The sequence below is a fragment of the Manis pentadactyla genome, chromosome 6 (assembly GCF_030020395.1).
Source record: "Manis pentadactyla isolate mManPen7 chromosome 6, mManPen7.hap1, whole genome shotgun sequence".
NCBI classification, from domain to species: Eukaryota; Metazoa; Chordata; class Mammalia; order Pholidota; family Manidae; genus Manis; species Manis pentadactyla.
This window is the reverse complement of record NC_080024.1, coordinates 50,138,570-50,165,288: the sequence shown is the minus strand read 5'-3', so window position 1 is coordinate 50,165,288 and position 26,719 is coordinate 50,138,570. Positions and strand designations below refer to the sequence as shown.

Below are 26,719 nucleotides of genomic sequence, written 5' to 3'. Positions count from 1 at the left end.
GTTTGACTATAAATGAAAAATTTTAAAAATCCCATATGCCCTGTACCTGCCCTCTAATTTTTTAACTCAATGGCCAATGACTTCAGTCAATAAAAAGTTTTTTTTTGACTAAAAAAAAAAAAAAAAAATGAAGTAAAGATGTTAGCAGATATATGGTATAGTTAATCAGTTAGTGATTATCTAGCATGAACTACTGACTCATTTACAAATGGACACTAAAGCATAATGCTGCTAGAAGAAGGAGTCTATTCAAAATGAGAGGAAAATCTTGGTTAATTATTTAAAAATAAGATACTATTTTAAATCACCTGATACAATAGAAAATTCCAGGAAATTAAATATTTGGCCAAACTGAGAAAGTGACTCAACATAGTAGTTTTATAACATCACTGTTAACCAAAGAACTATTAATTATTTACAGGTACACTTCAGAAACTCATATCAATATCTAACAGTTTTGTGACAACATTGGTGCCTTCAGTGCTAAACGTATCATTTTCCCTTGCTTACAAAACTTTTTTTTATGTCGTAAGAACATTTGTAGATGAGTTGACTATTTTCAAAAAGACTATAAATATTTTAGTATAGCATATGCGAGCTCTTAGAGCATTTTTCTTTGTACAACTAAGAAGTTTTTATCTGTGCACATCGTCATTACCTATTGATAAGTTAACTGATTATAATGCAGATTGAAACATATTTCTGTAAAAAGGCACTCAAGGAGTCTATTTTAGTCATATTTTCATTAGCTACAATATTACATCATTTCTAAGGAGTATTTAATAACACTAAATTGATGATAAGCTTTTATAAGTTAAAGGGGGACAGAACTAGTTTCTTGGTGCAATGCCTCTTTTTATTTGAAACTTTACATGCACTACTGAAGCAGTGGAAAACTAAGTCCTTAGCACTAGGAACATTGTTTCTGTAGTCAGAATTAAATCAACATGGATTTATACTTACATATTTATGACATAGTCTGACAGAATAATTCAGTACTTGATTTATGCCCATAAATCAGAATAAAATAAAAAGAATACAAATGCATTCTTAAAAAGCTAACATTTATATTATACACTCCATTTACTCCATTGTTCTTATGTGAGTCCTATAACACGACGTTTGACTCGTGGAGGGATGACACTTGATATGAAATTAGAATGTTATCTGAATTATCACAGAAAATTTAACACTCTCAGAATATATTACTTTTTTCTGTGATTATGAAAGGTCAAAATTAAATTCCCCACAGAGATTTTTTTACTGCTATGTTGGGATGTATAAAAATACTCTTTAACAAGAGGGACTGCAACAATGAAGTAGGAATTTCACTTTATGACAGATGTAGAGAGAGACAAAAGAGGAATTCTAAATTAGTCTTTGGATATTTCATTATAATTTCATCTATCACAATATTTCAAATGGCTACAGAGCAAAAATGTGAAGAGTGAGCACATATTCACTATAAATATCTCCAAAGCTTATTATTGTACATATCTTCCTAAAGCCTACTTTACTCCCTACTGGTTTGAATGAGCTTTCAAATAGGCAAAATAGAAGAGTAAAAAGGGTAAACATACATTTACATTTTGGAATGAACTATCAATCATAACTCTTTTTTTCAATTGAAGTATCACTGATATATAATCTTATGTTGGTTTCAATATACAATACAGTGGTTCAACAGTTAACCATATTATTAAATCCTTACCCCCTCTACTGCAGTTACTGTCGATACAGAAAGATGTTACAGAATCATCAGTCGTCATGAATTTTTATTTATGAATCAATATGAACTTATCAATGCCATGTGAACATTTCATTGTCTGGTTTGAAATCAGAGTTCTATATGATTTGCTGCAATTCCAGAAAGGGCATCCATTAGAATTTTACATTTTCTGAAACCTTTTATCACAAAACATGACACTCTCCAAACAAAGTATGCTTAAAATTTGGTTCATTATGAATTTTTTATCTTTCTTTGCCTCCAATAACATAACATTAAAGATTTGACAAATCATAGAGAATCTATTCAACCACTTAAAATTCTCAGCAAGGTTGTAAGTACTGTAGTTACCTCTGAAAACAGGATTCCCAGGTGTGTTAGGCCATAAAGAAAAATCTAAGATAGATCTCAAAAACACCTGAGATTTTGATTCTGGTGCCTCTGTGACTGTTACTGCTTTTACTGGTTCTGTGGAAGGAACTATTCAGATATTAAATCAATCCTGCACACTGGCTTAAACTAAAAATGCAAAAATGATTCAGTTTATATGTAATGTATGCTGGTTACTCTTCAAATTATATAAATAAAAGGATTTGACTTACAAAATGTTATCTTTACAGATCATATATGTTTTGTGTGTTGTTCTCAGCCTATCAATAACCAGCATGTGGCTGGATCAGCCCTTGTAGTTATTTTTATGATTACAAGACACCCTTAAGCAATAACCATCAAGAAATTTTAAGAAAAAAAAAGTTGACTAATTACAAGTCCTAGAAAACACCTGACTCACCTGGGGCCACAGAGGGAGGTTGCACAGAGAGAGAGGGAGAGACAGAGAGAGAAAATGCATGGGCTTGAGGTTCTGCTTTTATTGGGTTTTGATGGGGGGCTAGGGCTTTGTGGGCTCGCTCTTTATTGGTGAATTTAAAACATAAAAGCAGGAATTTAAAGTGTGGGAAGAGAAAAAAACAAGTGGCCAAAATGGTCAAGTATCAAAATGAACCAAGATCTTTAAAACAAAGGAGATTGTGTGCGTGTATGTGTGGGTATGTGTGTGTGCGTGTGTGTTGAGGTGGGTGGTTTCGCAAGGATTTGCTGCTTATCTAGTCTGTGGTTGGCAGCGTGTTTATTTAGATAGTTGTCTCTGAGGTGGTTGGCTCTCTCAAGTGGATGACTTGGAGTTTGTCAGGCACTCGAATTCCAAAAGAAGAAGAAGAAAAAGAACTGTCAGGGCGTATACTACAACATAGTGATAGGTATACTACTGGTAATAGCATTTATAAACAATTAGTACAGAACACAATTTCCAGATTTAAACTATTCACAGATATAATAGTACACTTTTTATTACAGGTAAAACAACCATTAACCCCAACGGTGTGATTCAAAGATTTCCAAAGGACTATCTAGACATCCCCCTCCTCCTTACCAGCTTATAATTTTGAGTGAGATCTCAAATATATTAGTGATCACCATAGCTGAAGGCCATTAAGAACACACATGAAATCAAAGTTAACCTAATTAGCTTGCTGTAGGAAGAGCATACCATGGAACTGAGGTGGTATTGTTACATGACATGGGCTTGTGTTAGGTGATTTGGCAGAGATTAAGGAAATGGAATTCTGTTTTGCATTTGTGCTATTAGGAAGTGGGGCATGTTTCCAGTTTCCCTCAGCAGAAGTATGCTCCTCTTAGGAACAAGGACCTCTAATCTGGCAGAGTGTACAACTGCACAGAGAGAGCAAGTAAAAATTTCATACACTGGTGTCTAGGAGTGATGGTGAGAGGTCTAATCCTACGTATTTCTACCCTTTGATTACAAAACCTGTGTGTTCTAATTCTAGGGTGCATAGAACCATATATATTAATCATAGGTTTAGTAATATACCAAATTCTGGAATACATCACCATAGGCTGTCATTCCAGAGTTGACAGTTTAGCTGAGACCCTGCTGTTGTATTAGGTTAGCTGTATCTAAGTGATGCATTATATACAAACAAGCAGATCTTTTGTTTATGTGGGTATTGTCACACCATCTTTGCAATGAAATCACACATTTCTTTGAAGGATACCATACTGGTTCATCATGCCATCTGCAGACCTTCAGACAATGCTGCTGGCTTAGGCACTCTAGGCAGGAAAGACAAAACTGCGTCTGGAGTAGGTTTCAGTTCCACAAAACAAACTGCAGCCCCCTCCAGGATGGAAAGAGAAACACTGTGATCACATTGCACCAGAAGGCTCTCTATTTGCAGATGGTGCTGTATCAGGAACTCAGTAGCAGGTTCAGCTGCAGGCACTTTGAATATTTAGCAATAGCAGTAGCTTCACTGACCTTGATGAAAGAGATTTCTTGATGTTTCTTCTGGTTAGCTGTTGCTGCATAACCAGATAGTCTCAAAACCGGTATCTTAAAATAATCATTATTTGTTACAGTTTCTTCAGGACAACAACCTGGAAAAGTTTTCACTGGACTGTTGCAACTTACGCACTCTCATGTCACCATAATAAGATGGTGACTGAAACTAGCACAGAGAGCATGGAGCGTCTAGGGACTGGGCAGGCATCTCTCTCTTTATGTAGTTGCAAGACCTCATGCTGGGCTCGATTGTGCTTCCTCACAGTATAACTGGCTCAGAGGAACCAAGCTTACTTAGTGACTGGAGGATTCAAAAGCAAAAACTCCAGAGAAATTGTATTTTTACATATAACATAGCCTGGGACAGTCACATATTATTACTTCTGCCACATTCTCTTTATTGGTTGAAAAAAATTACAAAATGCCACAGATTTTCAAGAATAGTGAAAATAGACCACCCCTTCTCAACAGGAAGTGTCCAAAAATCAAAGTAGAAAAGAAAAGTTAATGATATGGATCTAAAGTATTAGATTAATTTATATTTACATCTATCCATCTATGCACTATTAAAATCAAAACAGAGACCAGCATTGAGAATTCCACGAGCACACAAGACCTGTTAAGTCATACAAAGCTTACTGTAACTTATTTTGCAAGGTTAACTTCACCTGGGTCATTTCTTGCTTATACCTCTGAAAATCATAAGCAAATTTTAAACTGTTTCTCAAGGTAGATATTAGGTAACCACTGACCAATTCCCTATCACTAATACCTTTCTAATACTATATAATCAATCGCTGTGAGGAATAAACAGACACAGCTTTCTCACTATGTAATCTGCTTTACAACAATATACCTCGGGGTCTCATTCCATGTTTGGGGTCTGAGAGTTCCCAGTTTGCAAACCGTCTTTTTGGTGTGTGCACAATAAACTTTTACTAATTCCTACTTTGAATCACCAATTCATTGACTTTACCTCTGTTATTTCTGAACTTTTGATACATAAATGCAGCTATTATATGTACATATATGTGTATTACATATATATATAAAGCTTATTAAAAAACTGCAGAAATATGAACACACTAGTAGTTATAATAGGGCCAAATTTATTAGTATTCATCACATGTATCTGTTTCCCCAAAAGGGATAGAAAAACATATTCTTCTTTTAGTAACTTACAATGTCCTATTTTTCTTTTAATAACATTCAGTGTCTATTCAACAATTTTCTCCTCCTTAGTAGAGTTTTTAGCTCTACTAACACGATTTAGTTGTACATGATTTATGTTTTCTAAGTCTGAACAGATAGGACATATTTTATTATAACCTAATATTATTTGTATTTACATGAATTTCATGTAAATATCAATTTATATTTAAGTGCACTTAATTACCTGATTAACAGAAACTGTTCAGCAGATAAAAATTTATTTTTATTGCATTGTTTTTACCAACTAAAAATGATAAGAAAATTAAAATGTGTTTTCATTTTTTATGTTAGTATTATTTTCTCTTAAAAATCACAGGGTACTTGTTTTGAGAGAAATCTTCTGCATCCGTGGATGTTTTATTGCCCTTGTCCAGCTTGGATTAATACTTAGTCTATAGGCACAGACCTGATCATCTACATTTGCCCTCTTACAACACTAAATTATGTTTTCTACCTTTATCTTGCATCTACCTACCACTTCAGCATTTTATTAAAAATAATAATAATAGTAATAATAAGGGAGAAATGTGGGACTCACATATAAATCAAGTATAAAAATCAAACGAATAATCATATCTGACTTGATTGTTTGTAGTTCATGATGCGTGATCAAAATCGAAAGTTTCTGTGATATGACTGCCCTTGCACTGTTCACCATGTAAGAACTTATTCACTATGTAAGACCTTGTTCACCATGTAAGAACTTGTATGTTATGCATCAGAAGATTGGAGACTGTTGAGATACAGGCTTGGGGTTGATTAATGACTGTGCATTGAGTCCCCTATACAGAATTTTATTGTTGTTAACAACCATTTGATCAATAAATATGAGAGATGCCCTCTAAAAAAAAAAAAATCACAGGGTACTACTGTCATACTTGCATTGTGTTCTGCTGATATAAAACATATAAAACAAAGATATACATCTGGAATGTTTATATAACTGTTTCCATCTGGGCTAATGAAATTTTCACTGAACCTGCAGGTGTTCCTTTCTTTTCTCTGACATAATGTTTTAAAAATTAATAAATTAGATGTAAAAATGGAAAAACAATGGGAACTTAGGTTAGGAAACAGGATGAACTAGAGTAAAGGGGAGTTTTAAAATAAGAGAGGACAATTTTGAAAAAGTATGATGAAATGAATAGGAGCTAGCAAAATTGCAGTGTTTGAATAGACGGGCAAAATGGGAGTGCTAAGACTATACTAGTTTTCTCTAATAGGGAAAGGTAGGGAAAAACTATATTAGTATTATTACCAGATCTCTGCAATCCATAAATAAAAAGACTAAATATGCAAATCTCAGAAAAGCACAAAGTAAAATGTAAACTTCCTATAATAGTTCTGAAACTATAATGGGAGCAATGGTGATACTGCTGGATTAGTAACACTGCTGTTGAAGAAAAGATCACCTGGCATCATGGCTTTTAAATACTTTTAAATATCATCTATATGCTTCGTTTCAGACAGCCTGCCCAGAAGTTTATTAGACATACCAAACTCAGCATCCAAGCATACACTCTTCTCTCTGTCTGTCATCAAAGTTAATGGCAATTCCATTTTTTAAAATACATATCGCCAGAAACCTTGATGTTATCCTTAACTCTCTCTTATGCCATTTATCAGATTAATCAGGAAATACACTGACTTTAACCGAACATATATCTGAAATCCTATCTGTCCTTCCCACCCTCACAATTATCAGCTTGCTCAGTCATCACCTCAAAGTACAAAAATAGCATCCTGTGTATCCTCGTGCTACGCTTTCCCCTACCCAATACTGTTTTTAACAGACAACCATTTAAGAATCATTTTCCAAAAATCATGAACACTGACACTTCAGTCCTTGTTTCACTTAACTAAAAGCTAAAATCTTTGTGGTATCCTATATGACATACCACACTGCCTCTGAGCGTATCAGGTACAGTGCTGTATTGCAGCTTCACTTTAACTCTTTCCTGTCTGCAGAACCCCAGCCTCAGATACCCACACAGGAGTCCCTTACTTTATTCAACTAGTTTCTTAACTGCCACCTTCTCAATAAGTTCTTACCTTACCACTGTATTTAACGCTTTTTTTCTGCAATATCTTACTCCACCTACTTGTGAGCTTTCTTCTGTTATTTTCTTCCACAGCATTTATCATCTTCTGATATAATATTATTATCTTTATTATTTGTTATGTGCCTCTTTTCACTGAAATATAAACTTCAGCGAGGCAAGATTTTTGTTTGATTTGATCACCGATGTATTCCAAGTGACTTAAAGAATGTCTTAAAAAGTTTAGAAATACATGGTTTATAGTAAAACAATACATATTTAGATGGCAAGGATAAACCAAATATAACAACATCTCTATGTACTTGCATATTAAAAAACCTAAGGTAGTAAATAACAAATACTGAATTGTATTAAACACTAGCTTATCCAGACTAAGTCTACAGTTTAGTAATACCTACAAAAAATTATCAAATGAAATAGTGTAACAGAATTACTACAAAATTTTCTAATTTCCATAAACACTTCACATAATTTTTCTCAGTTGAGGTTCAAAATTGTGTTCAGTGCAATAACTGCACCAGTATCACCTCAAATGCTTATTTACAATGTAAGTTTCTGTGGCCTGACCTCAAACTTGACAAATGGCATCAGAACTTTGGGATTGGGGTGGACATCATCTAGGGAATATGAATATTCCCATTTTTATGATAATTTTTTAGAACCTAGTATTTAATACAATTTTTTACTTCATAAGAATAATGACACAAAATCAAAATGTATCTTTCTTTCCTAATTCCATTTTAATGAACTGTTCTCACCATATGACACACCTATTTGCTTTTCACTCATTAGATACACAGACGTTGTTTTTAACTTCCCTGTAATATGCTGACCTAATTACATTCTCTTTGGCTCTTCTCCCACATCCTCTGATGTTTTCCCCTCAGAATACAAACACAGTAAAATCCCACCAGTTCCGAACCTCCAAGGTCTCTACAATTTTACAAAGGACTAGATCATTAAATCAGACTTTCATGTATCAGAAATCTTATCCAATGTCAAGCGTTAGCAAAATTTCAGATACAGGAAATTAAGAGCCACAGGTGATGCAGCAAGTAGTCCAGGATTCCTAATACATCTGCCAAGTCCTGCTTCTCTGCATCAGATGAGGTTTCTAAGTGATGAGGGCTTACTTCACTTACATGGAAGGAACTAACTCAGTTATGAAAATCTCCATTTTATATTCAGAAAGTTATATAGCTTATCTGACATTTTCCTGGGAGATAATATCCCCAAAATCTAAAAAGTCATGTTTGTTTAACATAAGCAGTCACTCAATGGGAATCCTGCTAAAAACACTCTCTAATTTCAATTTTCCCAATAACAAAAATAATTTAGTTTCCAAGTAATTGTTTATGAGAATGTTTATAAAAATATTATACTGGGTCACCTGTCCTCTTTGATTACAGGAGTGTGCCCTCCATTCATCACAGAAGAAAACTGTTATCTGGCCAGGTGCTTCCTTCTTTCCCTTTTAGTTTTATTCTCCAAATTTGATTATATTATTTATTAAAATACCTTGGCCTCTCCCCTTTTCTATCAACTGAAGTCTTAAAATATTTAAGAACAACTATAGCTTACTATTATATTGATTTTTTTTTAATCAAAAAGTGAGGATTTACTACTGTATTTTACAATATTCTCTCAAAGCAAGCAAACCTTTTTTTTTTTCCTTGGAATTTACACCAAGACCTGAAAAAATCCAAGGGAACAAATTTGTTTTTTTTTACTTTAGGGACACCATTGAGCTTCAAACAGTCTGTGTTTCCATTCTTGCTATACTTTCCACACCTAGACAAGTATTCTGTGTATCTGTGTAACGACCCCAAGTTGGCCTTACATTACCTTCGAACTTTCTCTATATTTTTTCATACCCTAATAGAATTTATTTTTGATACTTGTTTATGTTTCTCACTCTTTTCTGGGCCTCCAAGAACTAAAATCAGTCCTTGACCAGCAGCTTGCAAGAAACCAGGCACCTAAACCACACGGCCAACAGGGAAACTCTGCCAACAAGTGAGCATGGAAGAGAACCTCAGACTTCAGGTGATACCGCAGTTCTGACTCACACCTTTATTTCAGTCTGGTAAGGCCCTAAACCGAGGAACCAGTTAAATTCCATCTTGACTCCTGATGCTAAGTTTCTGTTCTTAAGTCTAATTTATGGTAATTTGTTATATTGAAATAGAAAACAAATACAGATTTTGGTATCTAGAAGTGGGGCAATGCTCTAACAAACACCTAAAAATGTGGCACTGACCCTGGATCTGACAAGGGTGAAGGCTGGAGTAATTTCAAGAAGCATGGCAGAGAACGTTTATATCCTCTAACAGACTGTTAAAATCGTTGCTAATAGGAACTCAAAAGGAAGTGAAGAATGTGCTATTGGAAACTGGAGAAAGGGAGATCCTTGTTACATAGTGGCAGTAAGCTTAGTGAAACTGTGTCCAGCAATTTTATGCAAAGCAGAGCTTGTAAATGACAAAACTGATATGGCTTAGGAAATTTTTGAGGAAAATGTGGAAGGTGCTGTCTGATTTCTTCTTGCTGCAAATAAAATGTTAAAGTTGAGATATATTCAGGAAAGAACAATTCAATGAAAAAGAAACAGGACTAGATGATTTTGAAAATCTGCAGAACTTCCAGGTGGCAAAATATTCCAAAAATTAGAAAAAGTTACAGAAAGTGTGGGATACAGAAATGACTCTGCGACTATATTACATTTGGGTAAGACCCCAGAAAGATCAAAAGGTGAATATTCAGTATAAAAAGGGCTCTTTCCAAGAATGAAAGATGTGTCTTACAGACCTCAATCAAATCAGGACTCTAAAGCTGAGGGGTGCTCAGTCTTCTCAGTAGGGAGCCATGATAGGGAAGGGATTAGTTCTAAAAGATCTGCGGATCTTTCGCCAAATGGTGTACATACAAAAGAAATCCATGGAACACCCACCCCCAAATTTCTCGAGAAAATTATTTCAATAGACACTCCCTATGTGGCCTGAAAGAGACAGAGAACATGATATATGAAAGGAGGCTGTCAGATCATCAAAATTCTACTGCACGAAGTTGACAAAACAGCTTAGCTATAAACATGCACTGACTTCTTTGATAAAGTAGGATGACTTAGAAAGGGGTACCTAGAACCAAGAGGGCAGAGCTCAGAGCAAAGGAAAATTATTTCCAGGCCTTAAAACCTACTGAAGAGAGTTCCAACAGTTGCCTCATTAGATTTCAGAACTATTTTGGACCAGTGACAATTTATGCTTCCATTTCCCCCTTTTTCTGATCAGTGCCTACAATTGTTATTCTATGCTTGTCCTGCCATTGTGCATTGGGAATGTGGGCAGTAATTTGTCTCTGCAGTTTCACAGTCCCACCTATGGCTAAGAAATATGTCGCAGGAGTTGATCATAACAGATTAAACAACAGTAGCCTTATCCATACCTGACTTAGATTTGTGAAATTTTGGACTTAGAGTTGATGCTATAATGGGATTAAATTCTTGGATCCTGGGGAGGGGGTCAATATATGCACCATGTGGGAGGACTGTATTTTTTATAGCCAAAGGGAAGACTGCACTAAGCAGGATTCTAGGATGGTCACCAAGCTTCCCCCAAGAGCTTACTAACCATGTTATTCAGAAATTCAATACTCTTATTATTTTCTTGATCTAGAAGTTTCTGAGAAAAGTGTGCTAAAATCTTCAATAGTAATATTCTTTTTCTATTTCTCCCTGTAGTTTTGTCAAAAATTATTTAAGGCTATGTAGTCAGGTGCATACATTTTTAAAATCATAATTTTATTTGTGAATTATTTTACAAATATTCTTCACATTCCTTATGATATTTGGTCTTAAATATTTTTAGGTATTTATCAAAATTGCTATACTGGCTATCGTCTGGTTCAATTGTTATGGTCTTTGTTTACCATCCTGGAAATCCTATATGTTGTCTTTTAATTTTTATATATCTGTTACATAACATATATTAGATTTCTTTAAATGAATCTGATCGTTTGAATTTGATTAATAATTTTAATGCATTTACATGTATTTTCTAATTAGCACTATAATAAATTTTAATCTTATTATTTATTTTCTGTTTATCATTACAATGCCCAGTAGAACCTGAATCTTTTCAGGTTCAACCAAACGTTCAAATTCACAAGACTAAAAAGGTCATGCTTAGCATTAAAGTTACTTAACAGGATGAATGGCAAGAAACAGTTTGTCATCAGGTTTCCTTTATGTTATGAGTGGTTATGACATTTTATATAGCTGTCTAGGAGATATTCTCTGATACCTCAGGTGCATTCAGGTGCAAGAAGGCCAGAAACACGTCAGTGGTAAGGGACTCAGTTTGCTATGGAAATCTCATGCCACACGTGAGCTAAGATCTCCCGTAAGAGATCCAGAAGCATAACTCTTAGAAAAGTTTGTGTTGTCAGATCATCAAAATTCTACTGCAGGAAAACATAAAGTTCACGCTACCTCTTGAAATGTGTAGTTCCTCCAAGTTCAGTTACGATTTCCTGATCAGTACTTAATTTTACCATAAGTAATGTTGCCTAGTAATCCAGTTGACATTCCAATTTTATCAGGCTTTCAAGGGAAAAAGCTAGAAAGTGAACAATAAATCAAATATTTATAAAGAACAGGAAAATTTTTTGTAACATTAAATCAAAATTATGTTTTCTTTTCTTCCTGTTTTCTCTTTTCTCCCTTCAATTACATATATCAAAATATTTATATAATATTTTTACTGGCTTGAAAAATTCTATTATTTTATTATTCTGATTACTCCTAACATAATCCATTTTGTTATCTTTATTAATTTCTTAATCTTAGCAATGTTATATTTCATACAGAAACTACAGACACATTTTTATATTATTTTTCTCTGCCCATTCTCTAACATTACTTATTAGCTAGGAATGCTACATATATTTCATTCTTTTTATGTCATTGCTTATCTAGATAGCAATAAATTTGATTTAGAATTATTCACCTTTCCTTCCCATAATCCTAGGGTTCTCCCTGATTTATTTCTTCTTTTACCAGAATACTTCCTCCAAGAATACTTTCAAAGAGAGCCTTCATGTGGTAAGTATTCTAAGACTGCATTTCTCAAGAAATACTTTCATTTCTTCTGTTCACTAAATTAGTAGTTTACCTGGATATAAAAATTATTAATCATGTTTTCTTGAATGTAAATGTAGTGGTCAGAATTCTAATGTTATCTCCAAGATTCCGGCCCCCATGAGGCATAATCCATGATTAGGTCCCTAACCAACTGGCTTTCAGCTGGTCAAAAGGGAAATTACCTTGGGTGGTTTTGAACTAATCAAGTGAGCACTTTTAAAGAAGATCTATAGGTCAGAGATTGGAAGAAGTCAGAAAAAAATTCCTGTTTGCCTTGAAGACGTAAGCTGCCATGCTGTGGAAGGGGCCTGCTGGCAAGGACCTGAGGGTGGCATCAAGAGCTGCAAGCAATCCGTGCCCAACACCCAGCAAGACCTCAGCTCTGGAGTTGGAGAGAACTGAATTCTGCCAACAATCTGAGCTTGGAATAGAAAACTGAGCTCCAGATGAGAACACATTCTGGATAACAGCTAGAACTTAGTGAGATTCTGAGCGGAAGACCCAAATAACACTGGCCCAGACTCCTGACCCATGGAAACAAAGATCATAAATTTTTGAAATATTTTTTATTTTTATATTAAGGTATCATTGACACACACAATCTTATAAAGGTTTCACATGAGCAAAACTGTGGTTACAACATTCAGCCATGTTATCAAGTTCCCCCACACACAGCCCATTGCAGTCACTGCCCATCAGCGTAGTAAGATGCTATTGAGTCATATTTGTGATATTTTTTAAGGCAGTAGACGCTAAAGGATTAAACTGTGTCTCCCAAAAAGAGATGTGTTGACTACCCAACAGCTGGTATCTAATACTTGTGAATTTGACCTTATTGGAAATAGGGTCTTTCCAGATATAATTAAGATTAAGTTCTTAGGATGAGCCCTATCCCAATATAACTGGTGTATTTTTTTTGTGTGGTATAATTAATATACACTTACATGAACAACATTGTGGTTACTAGATTCCCCCCATTATCAAGTCCACAGCACATACCCCATTACAGTCACTGTAAATTAGCATAGTAAGATGCTATAGAATCACAACTGCTCTTCTCTATGCTATACTGCCTTCCCTGAGACCCCCCAGGGGTCTAATTATGTGTGCTAATCATAATTCCCCTTCTTCCCTTTATCTCTTCCTTCCCATCCACCCTCCTCAGTCCCTTTCTCTTTGGAAACTGTTAGTCCATTCTTGGGTTCTGTGAGTCTTCTGGTGCTTTGCTCCTTCAGTTTTTCCTTTGTTCTTATACTCCACAGAGGAGTGAAGTCATTTGGTATTTGTCTTTCTCTGCTCGGCCTAATTCACTGAGCATAATACCATCTAGCTCCATCCATGTTGTTGCAAATTGTAGGATTTGTTTTCTTCTTATGGCTGAATAATATTCCATTGTGTATATGTACCATCTCTTCTTTATCCACTCATCTACTGATGGACACTTAGGTTGCTTCCATTTCTTGGCTACTGTAAATAGTGCTGTGATAAACATAGGGGTGCATCTGTCTTTTTCAAACTCGGCTACTGCAGTCTTAGGGCAAATTCCTAGAAGTGGAATTCCCGGGTCAAACGGTAAGTCTATTTTGAGCATTTTGAGGAACCTCCATACTGCTTTCCACAATGGTTGAATGAATTTGCATTCCCACCAGCAGTGTAGGAGGGTTCCCCTTTCTCCATAACCTTACCAACATTTGTTGCTTGTGTTTTGGATGGTAGCCATCCTTACTGGTGTGAGGTGATATCTCATTGTGGTTTTAATTTGCATTTCTAAGAATACCTAGCGATATGGAGTATCTTTTCATGTGTCTGTTGGCTATCTGAATTTCTTCTTTGGAGAACTGTCTGTTCAGCTCCTCTGCCCATTTTTTTAATTGGATTATTTGCTTTTTGTTTGTTGAGGTATGTGAGCTCTTTATATATTTTGGATGTCAAGCCTTTATCGGATCTGTCATTTACAAATATATTCTCCCATACTGTAGGGTACCTTTTTGTTCTATTGATGATGTCCATTGCTGTACAGAAGCTTTTCAGCTTGATATAGTCCCACTTGTTCATTTTTGCTTTTGTTTTCCTTGCCTGGGGACATATGTTCATGAAGAAGTCACTCATGTTTATGTCTATGAGGTTTTTGCCTATGTTTTTTTCTAAGAGTTTATGGCTTCATGACTTACATTCAGGTCTTTGATCCATTTCCAATTTACTTTTGTATATGGGGTTAGACAGTGATCCAATTTCATTCTCTTACATGTAGCTGTCCAGTTTTGCCAGCACCATCTGTTGAAGAGACTGTCTTTTCCCCATTGTATGTCCATGGCTCCTTTATCGAATATTAATTGACCATATATGTTTGGGTTAATGTCTGAATACTCTAATCTGTTCCACTGGTCTGTGGCTCTGTTCTTGTGCCAGTACCAAATTGTCTTGATTACTATGGCTTTGTAGTAGAGCTTTATTCTATTCTTTTTTGATGCAATTGTGAATGGAATTGTTTTCCTGATTTCTCTTTTATTGTTTCATTGTTAGTGTATAGGAAAGACACAGATTTCTGTGTATTAATTTAGTATCCTGCAACTTTGCTGTATTCCTGTATCAGTTCTAGTAGTTTTGGAGTGGAGTCTTTAGTGTTTTTTATGTACAATATCATGTCATCTGCAAATAGTGACCGTTTAACTTCTTCAATGTACTACAGTTATACAGAGAACGTTTTGCCTTTTAGTAATTACGCACTGAAGTATTTAGCAATAATAGTGCATCATGCTTTCAAATTACTATTGATTGAGAAAAATATAATAGGGTATGTGTGTCTGAGAACTTATACATGTCTGTGGAAACAGAAAGAAGGAGAGAGAGGAAGAGAGAGAGAGGACTAATGTATAATGTTCACAATTGGGAAACCTGTAATTTCATGTAAGTTTGATATTACTTCAATATTTTAAAAAACATAAGCATCCGAAAAATGTATAAAAGATCTTAATAAATGGGAGAGATACATTTCATAAACATTCACAAATGGAAAGTGATTACCAGAGGGGAAGACTCAATACACTAATATCTATTAGCTTCAATGCAATTCCAAAAAAACTAAAGCACATTTTTGTTTTTGTAGATATTTATCAACTGACTTATGAATTGATTCTAAAATTTATGTCAGTGCAAAGGGTCAATATATCTAAGGCTGTTTTGAAGTGGAAAAAGAAAGCTGGAAGTTGCACAATACCAGATGAATCAATAGTAATTAAGAGAGTGTGATGTAGGTGCACAGACAGACCTACAGCTCACTGAAATAAACAGAAAACATACTGATCCATATTTGGCACCTGACTGATGACAAAGTGCCACCCTGGCATTGAAATGAGGAAAAGTGGTCTTTTCAATAAATGGTGCTGGATCATTCATTTGAAATCCATATGAAAAAATATGAGTCTTCACTCCCACTGTAGAAAAACATTAGAAATACAGTATAGACCTATATTTGAAAGTTAAAACTTTAAAGCCTTTAGAAGTTAACATATGCAAATATCTTTAAGACCCTAGGATAGGCAACAATTTCTGAATAAGCATACAAGTAAAATACTAAAAGAAAGATGGGTAAACTGGACGTCAAAAATTAAGAGATTCTATTCATCAAATGACACCATGAGAGTGAAAATGAAGCCACAGACCAATATTTACAAAACATGAAAATAGTGTATCCAAAAAGATAAAGAACTGCTAAGAGTCAATAATAAAAAACATCCCAGTAAAAAGTCAAACATCTTGAACAAACACTTCACAAAAGACGATATACAAATGGCCAATTTCATATAAATATATGCAACAGCATGAGTCATATGAGAAATTTAATATTATGCCACTGCACATCTATCACAGGGTTCAAATAAAATAACAACAACATGATTCTACCAGTTGTTGGTGAGGATGTGGAGAAACAGAAACTTTACTACTGGTGGGTATGGGAATCAGAAATCCACTTTAGAAAACAGTTTGCAGCATTTACTAAAACTGGAAGTATTCACACTACCCCCATCAGTTCTTTTCCAGAAATACATGTACATTTGCATCAAAGAGTATGTGCAAAAATTTGTGTAGTATTTGTAATATCTCCAAACTTGAAAGAACCCAAACGCCCATTAATAATGAGATGGAAAAGTAAAGTCTGCCACATACATAAAGTGAAATACCATTTGATGAACTACTCCTACATGTCACAGATATAATATTGATAAAATAAGACAAGCACAAATGATACATGTTAGATTCCATTTATGTAATAGGTCAAACATTCAAATTTCATCTATAGTCATAGATGTCTGAATATTTTGTTTGGAGACATCATCAGTAGAGAAATTTGGTGTGTTGATAATGTTCCAGGTTTTGATCTAAGTGACAATTAGACAGGTGAGTTCATTTTTAGTTCATTTCATAGAGATACATGTTTAGTATCTGTGCATTTTACTGGATGTCATGTATGTTTCAACAGAAAAAAATTAAATTAATAAGACATCAAGCCCTAACTTACACATAGTTTGGTCAGCTCCAGTGCAATCTGTGGCTCAAAGAAGATTGATGGCACTAAGTCAGCAGAAATCTTATTTATTCAATAAGTTAAAGAAGCTGTTATACTTTTGAAAACAAATATTAAAATGTGATATGCAAATTGATGGGAATGCATGAAGCGCAACATTTAACTAAGAAAACTTTTTTAATTTATGCCTCATCATTTTAAGATTAGCATACACATACTCAGAGTTTGTGACTTGGACTGATTCTTATTCCCAATCTAAAAATCCAGGGGGAAAAGTTGGAAAGGAATTACTTAAACATTGCCATATTAAAGTTCCAATCACTTATTTTTTTCTATACATATATTTCATTTTATAGTAACAATACATGAAACATCATGTTCTTGAAATAAGATGATAAAATGCTTATCTTATCAAATATAAAGAAAACACAATTGTACTAGATTATCTCTTGTGTACTTGCCTCTAACATAAATCTTGGTAAGGATAAGAATTACTATTTCTGGAATCTTCTTCCCTGTATGGCTGTAGGTTAGAATTTGCCAATGAAAGTAATTTGTGTGAGATATGGAAGGTAGAAGTGAAGCAAAAGTCATTATTTCCAGAGATCTGTTATGGTGCCTTAATCAGTGACTTTGCAGATGACTTTATAAGCTCACATTGTCGCATTGTGGCAGACGTTGCAGATCTTCCCATAAACTCCTTCTTCATGTTCCCAACTTTTGCCTGGACACATCCCATTACTGGACTTCTCCTTGAAGGCGAGCTTTTCCTCCCACTTCTGTGCTTTAGGCCGAAGTTGTTTCACTGACCATCCAGCTGCAGCTTTCCAGTTGTTCATACTAGCTCTTGCTGCCTTTGTGTAAGTTCTAATTCCTTTTATTAAACCTTCATGTCTATAAAATTTCAATGGCTCACTTTTACTAACTGAGAAGTCACTTTGATATTTCTTATATTGAAATTTTCCAATGTTATTGCCACATTCACATCTTTTTTTATTTAAAAAAGAATGAGATAATTACTGACAAATTATTTAAGCACTTCAAAATAGTTTTAAAAGAGATATAACTTATAGTAGGTACAATGTATGAATGTTAGCATGGAAGTAATATTTTCTGTATTCTATATGCCAACTTTAGATTTCTTTAATGGGAATACTTTCAATAATGCAACAATCTTCTTACTTGTAAAGATGAGTCAGTCTCCTTCCTTTATCACTTTAAAAGTCTTTGAAAATTTCATCAGTTGGTTAACAAACTTAAATTACTCCAGAAAGACTTTTTTTTAAGTCTTGTACTTTATGAAGGCTACAGGAAGTTACCTACCATAATTTTGGTACTGAAATATATTTTATGAAGCATAATAGCTATAGATGTTAAATTTTTGCAGTGTTAGCATTTTACGATGTTAGAACAATGTCAATTAGCAAAGGTCAAAATGTGTTATTTATGATTAGCTGCAAATAAATTAGAAATTTAAATGTACTATCTGAGTATCTTTGGACACCAGATATTGGTAAGAGTTTAGTAGTAAAACAGCCTCAAACAGATGTGATCAAAATACTATTTTTCTAGTAATTTTTGATAAAATTTGATAAGACTGTTACCTGCATAATTTGAATTAAAAAAATTAATGAGGAAAGTGAAGGTTTCCCAAAGAAATTTTAATTTTATGGTCACAGGTAGGCATTATCTGTTCAAGTTCTCACAATCATTCTTGCTTAAATAGGAAAGAAAAAATATTTTAAAAAGAGGAAGAAAACAACACTTATTGAGGACTATATGTAAACCCTGCACAGCTCCTTTACGAATGCTATTTCATCTTTTTAATACCATAATTATTTAAAATACAGATTATTAGAGTTGCTATTTATGAATGAAAGGAACTGAGGTTCATAGCTGAATCAGTTAAAAGTTGGTAAAGGTGAACTTCAGACTATTTTCTACAAAAGCATGTTGGGACTTTTTTTTTTAGTGTGACAAAGTAAATTATTTTTGTAAACACAGTAATATATAAGAACTCTGAAGTGAGATAGAATTTACTTTCTAATTCTATGAACTTGAACAAGTTATTGACCCTGAGGTGGCACAAAGGATTCCATTTGTATTCCAGATTTACATGATTCAGAGATCTTATCCAATATAAAGTTTTCCTAATAATTTCAAGGATATAATCAAGAAGCATAGGTAATGTAAGAAGAAGTATTGGATCCTGACTGCATCCACCCTGGCCTTTTCTTTTCAAATTATATACATTATATAATATATATATATATATATATACACATACACACACATATACACACATATACTGTCAGTCATATACATCAATATGCATGATCTTCTATATCATTTAACTATATATATATATATCTATCCATAGATTAATATAACAATTATATGTACATATCAGACTGATGGGTGAGGTACTTAAGGAAGACATGCAGGTCACCATACAGATCAGTTAGCATTTAGGGTATAGCAATCTCCATTTTACACTAAGCAAGCTGCATACTTTATGTGACATTTACCGAGGAGCCTTGACACATAAATCCATAAATACTAGGTTTGTTTACTAAAGCAATCTAAGTCAGGGAAATCCTGCTCAAAGGATTACATACATACGAATTCTTCTCCAAGTTTCCATAAGACTTTATGAAATCACCTGTCCTATTCTCTCCCAGGAAATCCACCCCTACCTACTGTGGTATAAGAGAGAAACAGATTGCATGTTAGCTGCTTTTGTAAGGATCCAATGAGTTAATCCATGTAAAGCACACAGTACAATGCTGTTAAAATATTAACAGTGTCAATAGCAATTATTATTATCGTTACTGGTTATACTATTCACATTGGGAGATTAGAAAGGATTGACATAATGTAGTGGGAGCTAAGACGTACTTAGTTTTGCAAAATTCAGGACTGTTGGCATTCTCTTGCATTCATCTAAGATCTAATCATTTAGTGGAAAGTATCTTCTCAGGAACCATATGTTAAAAAAGAAGTTAAATAAAAGGCATCCAGATTGGTAAGGAAGAAGTCAAACTGTCACTGATGGCAGATGACATGATATTGTGCATTAGAAATCCCTAACGAATCCACTCCAAATCTACTAGAACTAATATCTAAATTCAGCAAACTTGTAGGATACAAAATGAATGCAAAAAAATCTGTGGCATTCCTATATACAAACAATGAACTAGCAGAAAGGGAAATCAGCAAAACAATTCCATTCACAATTGCATCAAAAAGAATAAAATACCTAGGAATAAACTTAACCAAGGAAGTGAAAGACCTATACTCTGAAAATGACAAGACACTCACAAGAGAAATTAAAGAAACTACCAATAAATGACAACACATCCAATGCTCATAGATAGGAAGAATTAATATTTTCAAAAAGGCCCTGCTGCCTAAAGCAATCTACAGATTCAATGCAATCCCTATCAAAATACCAATAGCATTCTTCAATGAACTATTGTGAATAGTTCTAAAATTCATATAGAACCACAAAAGGCCCTGAATAGCCAAAGCAATCCTGAGAAGGAAGAATAAAGCTGGGGAGATTAGGCTCCCTGAATTCAAGCTCTACTACAAAGCCACAGTAATCAAGATAATTTGGTACTGGTACAAAAATAGACCCATAGACCAGTGGAACAGAATAGAGTCAGATATAAGCCAAAGTAATATACAATAAAGGAGCCATGGGTAAGCAATGGGGAAATGACAGCCTCTTCAACAACTGGTGGCAAAACTGGACAGCTACATGTAAGACACTGAAACTGGATTACTGTCTAACTCCATACACAAAAGAAACTCAAGATGGATCAAAGACCTGAATGTAACTCATGAAGCCACAAAACTTCGAAGAAAACATAGGTGAAAACCTCTTGAACATAAACATGAGCAACTTTTTCCTGAATACATCTCCTCGGGCAAGGGAAACAAAATAAAAAATGAACAAATGGGACGACATCAAGCTAAAAAGCTTCTGTACAGCAAAGGACACCATCAGTAGAACAAAAAGGCATCCTACAGTATGGGAGAATATATTTGTAAATGACATATCTGACAAGGGGTTAACATCCAAAGTATATAAAGAAGTCACATGCCTCAACACCCCAAAAGCAAACAACTGTATTAATAAACGGGCAGAGGATATGAACAGACAATTCTTCAAAGAGGAAACTCAGACAGCCAATAGGCACATGAAAAGATGGTCCACATCACTAATTATCAGGGAAGTGCAAATTAAAACCACAGTGAGACATCACCTCACACCAGTTAGGATGGCCAACATAGAAAAGACAAGGAACAACAAATGCTGGCGAGGATGCAGAGAAAGGGGAACTCTCCTACACTGCTGGTGGGAATGTAAATTAGTTCAACCATTGTGGAAAGCAATATGGAGGTTCCTCAAAAAACTAAAAATAGAAATACCATTTGACCCAGGAATTCCACTCCTAGGAATTTACCCAAAGAAAACAAGATCTCAGATTCAAAAAGACATATGCCCATTTATGTTTATTGCAGCACTATTTACAATAGCCAAGATATGAAAGCAACTTAAGTGTCCATCAGTAGGTGAATGGATAAAGAAGAGGTGGCACAAAGAGAGGGGCGGAAGATGGCGGCGTGAGTAGAGCAGCGGAAATCTCCTCCCAAAACAACATATATCTATGAAAATATAACAAAGACAACCCTTCCTAGAATAAAGACCAGAGGACACAGGACAATATCCAGACCACATCCGCACCTGAGAGAACCCAGCGCCTCGCGAAGGGGGTAAGATACAAGCCCCGGCCCCGCGGGAGCCGAGCGCCCCTCCCCCCAGCTCCCGGCGGGAGAAGAGCAGGCAGAGCGGGAGGGAGACGGAGCCCAGGACTGCCGAACACCCAGCCCCAGCCATCCGGGCCAGAGTGCGGGGCGCTCGATACTAGGAAAACAGGGCAGCAAGAACAGTGAGCAGGCACTGGAGGCTGGGAGACAGAGGACATAAGAAAAGCGCGCGACCATTTTTTTTTGCTTTTTTGCTGTTTTGTTTTGGCGAGCGCTTTTTGGAAGTCTTAAAGGGATAGGGACCCCAATACTAGGGAAACAGGGCAGCAAGAACAGTGAGCAGGCACTGGAGGCTGGGCGACAGAGGACATAAGAAAAGCGCGCGACCATTTTTTTTTTGCTTTTTTGCTGTTTTGTTTTGGAGAGCGCTTTTTGGAAGTCTTAAAGGGATAGGGACCCCAATACTAGGGAAACAGGGCAGCAAGAACAGTGAGCAGGCACTGGAGGCTGGGCGACAGAGGACATAAGAAAAGCGCGCGACCATTTTTTTTTTTGCTTTTTTGCTGTTGTGTTTTGGCGAGCGCTTTTTGGAAGTCTTAAAGGGATAGGGACCCCAATACTAGGGAAACAGGGCAGCAAGAACAGTGAGCGGGCACTGGAGGCTGGTCGACAGAGGACATAAGAAAAGCGCGCGACCATTTTTTTTTTTGCTTTTTTGCTGTTTTGTTTTGGCGAGCGCTTTTTGGAAGTCTTAAAGGGATAGGGACCCCAATACTAGGGAAACAGGGCAGAAAGACCGGTGAGCAGATGCCTGAGGCTGGCACCGGAGAATAAAGAAAAACGAACAAACACCCCCTTTTTTTTTTTTTTTTAATTTAAAACTTTTTTTTTTTTTTAATTAAAAAAATTTTTTTTTTTATTATTATTATTATTTTTTGTGGTCGTTGTTTTGTTTTGGCGGGTGCTTTTTGGAAGTCTTATAGGGGCAGGGCGGGTCACTTAATCCAGAGGTAGGGAATCCGGGATCTCTGGGCACCCTAACCCCTGGGCTGCAGGAAGCAGGCAGGCCCCTTACGGAGATAAATAGCCTCCCAGCAGCTCCTGCTCCAACGCGACTCCACCATTTTGGAGTAGCTGCCCGAGCCAGGCCACGCCCACAGCAACAGCGGAGATTAACTCTATAGCAGCCGGGCAGTAAGCAGAAACCCTGTCTGCGCGCAGCTGCGCAGCACAAGCCACTAGAGGTCGCTGCTCTCCCAGGAGAGGAGGGCCACAAACCAACAAGAAAGGAAGTCCTTCCAGCCGTCACTCGTCCCAGTTCTGCAGACTATTCCTATCACCATGAAAAGGCAAAGCTACAGGCAGACAAAGATCACAGAGACAACACCAGAGAAGGAGACAGACCTAACCAGTCTTCCTGACAAAGAATTCAAAATAAGAATCATAAACATGCTGACAGAGATGCAGAGAAATACGCAAGAAAAATGGGATGAAGTCTGGAAAGAGATCACAGATGCCAGAAAGGAGATCGCAGAAATGAAACAAACTCTGGAAGGGTTTATAAGCAGAATGGATAGAATGCAAGAGGCCATTGATGGAATTGAAATCAGAGAACAGGAACGCATAGAAGCTGACATAGAGAGAGACAAAAGGATCTCCAGGAATGAAACAATATTAAGAGAACTGTGTGACCAATCTAAAAGGAACAATATCCGTATTATAGGGGTCCCAGAAGAAGAAGAGAGAGGAAAAGAGATGGAAAGTATCTTAGAAGAAATAATTGCTGAAAACTTCCCCACACTGGGGGAGGAAGTAATCAAACAGACCACGGAAATACACAGAACCCCCAACAGAAAGGATCCAAGAAGGGCAACACCAAGACACATAATAATTAAAATGGCAAAGAGCAAGGACAAGGAAAGAGTGTTAAAGGCAGCTAGAGAGAAAAAGGTCACCTATAAAGGGAAACCCATCAGGCTAACGTCAGATTTCTCAACAGAAACCCTACAGGCCAGAAGAGAATGGCATGATATATTTAATACAATGAAACAGAAGGGCCTTGAACCAAGGATACTGTATCCAGCACGACTATCATTCAAATATGACGGTGGGATTAAACAATTCCCAGACAAACAAAAGCTGAGGGAATTTGCTTTCCACAAACCACCTCTACAGAACATCTTACAGGGACTGCTCTAGATGGGAGCACTCCTAGAAAGAGCACAGCACAAAACACCCAACATATGAAGAATCGAGGAGGAGGAACAAGAAGGGAGAGAAGAAAAGAATCTCCAGACAGTGTATATAACAGCTCAATAAGCGAGCTAAGTTAGGCAGTAAGATACTAAAGAGGCTAACCTTGAACCTTTGGTAACCACGAATTTAAAGCCTGCAATGGCAATAAGTACATATCTTTCAATAGTCACCCTAAATGTTAATGGGTTGAATGCACCAGTCAAAAGACATAGAGTAACAGAATGGATAAAAAAGCAAGACCCATCTATATGCTGCTTACAAGAAACTCACCTCAAACCCAAAGACATGTACAGACTAAAAGTCAAGGGATGGAAAAACATATTTCAAGCAAACAACAGTGAGAAGAAAGCAGGGGTTGCAGTACTAATATCAGACAAAATAGACTTCAAAACAAAGAAAGTAACAAGAGATAAAGAAGGACACTACATAATGATAAAGGGCTCAAACAAGAGGATATAACCATTCTAAATATATATGCACCCAACACAGGAGCACCAGCATATGTGAAACAAATACTAACAGAACTAAAGGGGGATATAGACTGCAATGCATTCATTCTAGGAGACTTCAACACACCACTCACCCCAAAGGATAGATCCACTGGGCAGAAAATAAGTAAGGACATGGAAGCACTGAACAACACAGTAGAGCAGATGGACCTAATAGACATCTATAGAACTCTACATCCAAAAGCAGCGGGATATACATTCTTCTCAAGTGCACATGGAACATTCTCCAGAATAGACCACATACTAGGCCACAAAAAGAGCCTCAGAAAATTCCAAAAGATTGAAATCCTACCAACCAACTTTTCAGACCACAAAGGCATTAAACTACAAATAAACTGTACAAAGAAAGCAAAGAGGCTCACAAACACATGGAGGCTTAACAACACGCTCCTAAATAATCAATGGATCAATGACCAAATCAAAATGGAGATCCAGCAATATATGGAAACAAATGACAACAACAACACTAAGCCCCAACTTCTGTGGGACGCAGCAAAAGCAGTACTAAGAGGAAAGTATATTGCAATCCAAGCATATTTAAAAAAGGAAGAACAATCCCAAATGAATGGTCTAATGTCACAATTATCGAAATTGGAAAAAGAAGAACAGATGAGGCCTAAGGTCAGCAGAAGGAGGGACATAATAAAGATCAGAGAAGAAATAAATAAAATTGAGAAGAATAAAACAATAGCAAAAATCAATGAAACCAAGAGCTGGTTCTTTGAGAAAATAAACAAAATAGATAAGCCTCTAGCCAGACTTATTAAGAAGAAAAGAGAGTCAACACAAATCAACAGTATCAGAAACGAGAAAGGAAAAATCACGACGGACCCCACAGAAATGCAAAGAATTATTGGAGAATACTATGAAAACCTATATGCTAACAAGCTGGGAAACCTAGGAGAAATGGACAACTTCCTAGAAAAATATAACCTTCCAAGATTGACCCAGGAAGAAACAGAAAATCTAAACAGTCCAATTACCAGCAACGAAATTGAAGCGGTAATCAAAAAACTACCAAAGAACAAAACTCCCGGCCCAGATGGATTTACCTTGGAATTTTATCAGACATACAGGGAAGACATAATACCCATTCTCCTTAGAGTTTTCCAAGAAATAGAAGAGGAGGGGATACTCCCAAACTCATTCTATGAAGCTAACATCACCCTAATACCAAAACCAGGCAAAGACCCCACCAAAAAAGAAAACTACAGACCAATATCCCTGATGAACGTAGATGCAAAAATACTCAACAAAATATTAGCAAACCGAATTCAAAAATACATCAAAAGGATCATACACCATGACCAAGTGGGATTCATCCCAGGGATGCAAGGATGGTACAACATTCGAAAGTCCATCAACATCATCCACCACATCAACAAAAAGAAAGACAAAAACCACATGATCATCTCCATAGATGCTGAAAAAGCATTTGACAAAGTTCAACATCCATTCATGTTAAAAACTCTCAGCAAAATGGGAATAGAGGGCAAGTACCTCAACATAATAAAGGCCATCTATGATAAACCCACAGCCAACATTATATTGAACAGCGAGAAGCTGAAAGCATTTCCTCTGAGATCAGGAACTAGACAGGGATGCCCACTCTCTCCACTGTTATTTAACATAGTACTGGAGGTCCTAGCCACGGCAATCAGACAAAATAAAGAAATACAAGGAATCCAGATTGGTAAAGAAGAAGTTAAACTGTCACTATTTGCAGATGACATGATACTGTACATAAAAAACCCTAAAGACTCCACCCCAAAACTACTAGAACTGATATCGGAATACAGCAAAGTTGCAGGATACAAAATCAACAAACAGAAATCTGTGGCTTTCCTGTATACTAACAATGAACCAACAGAAAGAGAAATCAGGAAAACAACTCCATTCACAATTGCATCAAAAAAAATAAAATACCTAGGAATAAACCTAACCAAAGAAGTGAAAGACTTATACTCTGAAAACTACAAGTCACTCTTAAGAGAAATTAAAGGGGACACTAACAGATGGAAACTCATCCCATGCTCGTGGCTAGGAAGAATTAATATCGTGAAAATGGCCATCCTGCCCAAAGCAATATACAGATTTGATGCAATCCCTATGAAACTACCAGCAACACTCTTCAATGAACTGGAACAAATAATTCA

At 35.9% G+C, this 26,719-nt stretch overlaps 1 protein-coding gene and 1 long non-coding RNA gene across 2 annotated transcripts in view; one reads left to right on the top strand and one right to left on the bottom strand.

Annotated features, from left to right (window-relative positions):
* The window catches only part of LOC118933468 (nck-associated protein 1-like), a 368,769-nt gene that overhangs the window by 135,756 nt on the left and 206,294 nt on the right, over nucleotides 1-26,719 (bottom strand). The gene's annotated exons all lie outside the window — the stretch shown is intronic.
* Nucleotides 7,877-26,719, top strand: part of LOC130684100 (uncharacterized) — a 46,503-nt gene continuing 27,660 nt past the window's right edge. Inside the window, exon 1 of the long non-coding RNA XR_008998240.1 lies at nucleotides 7,877-9,443. This is a non-coding gene — a long non-coding RNA (uncharacterized LOC130684100). The remainder of the gene's footprint in view (nucleotides 9,444-26,719) is intronic.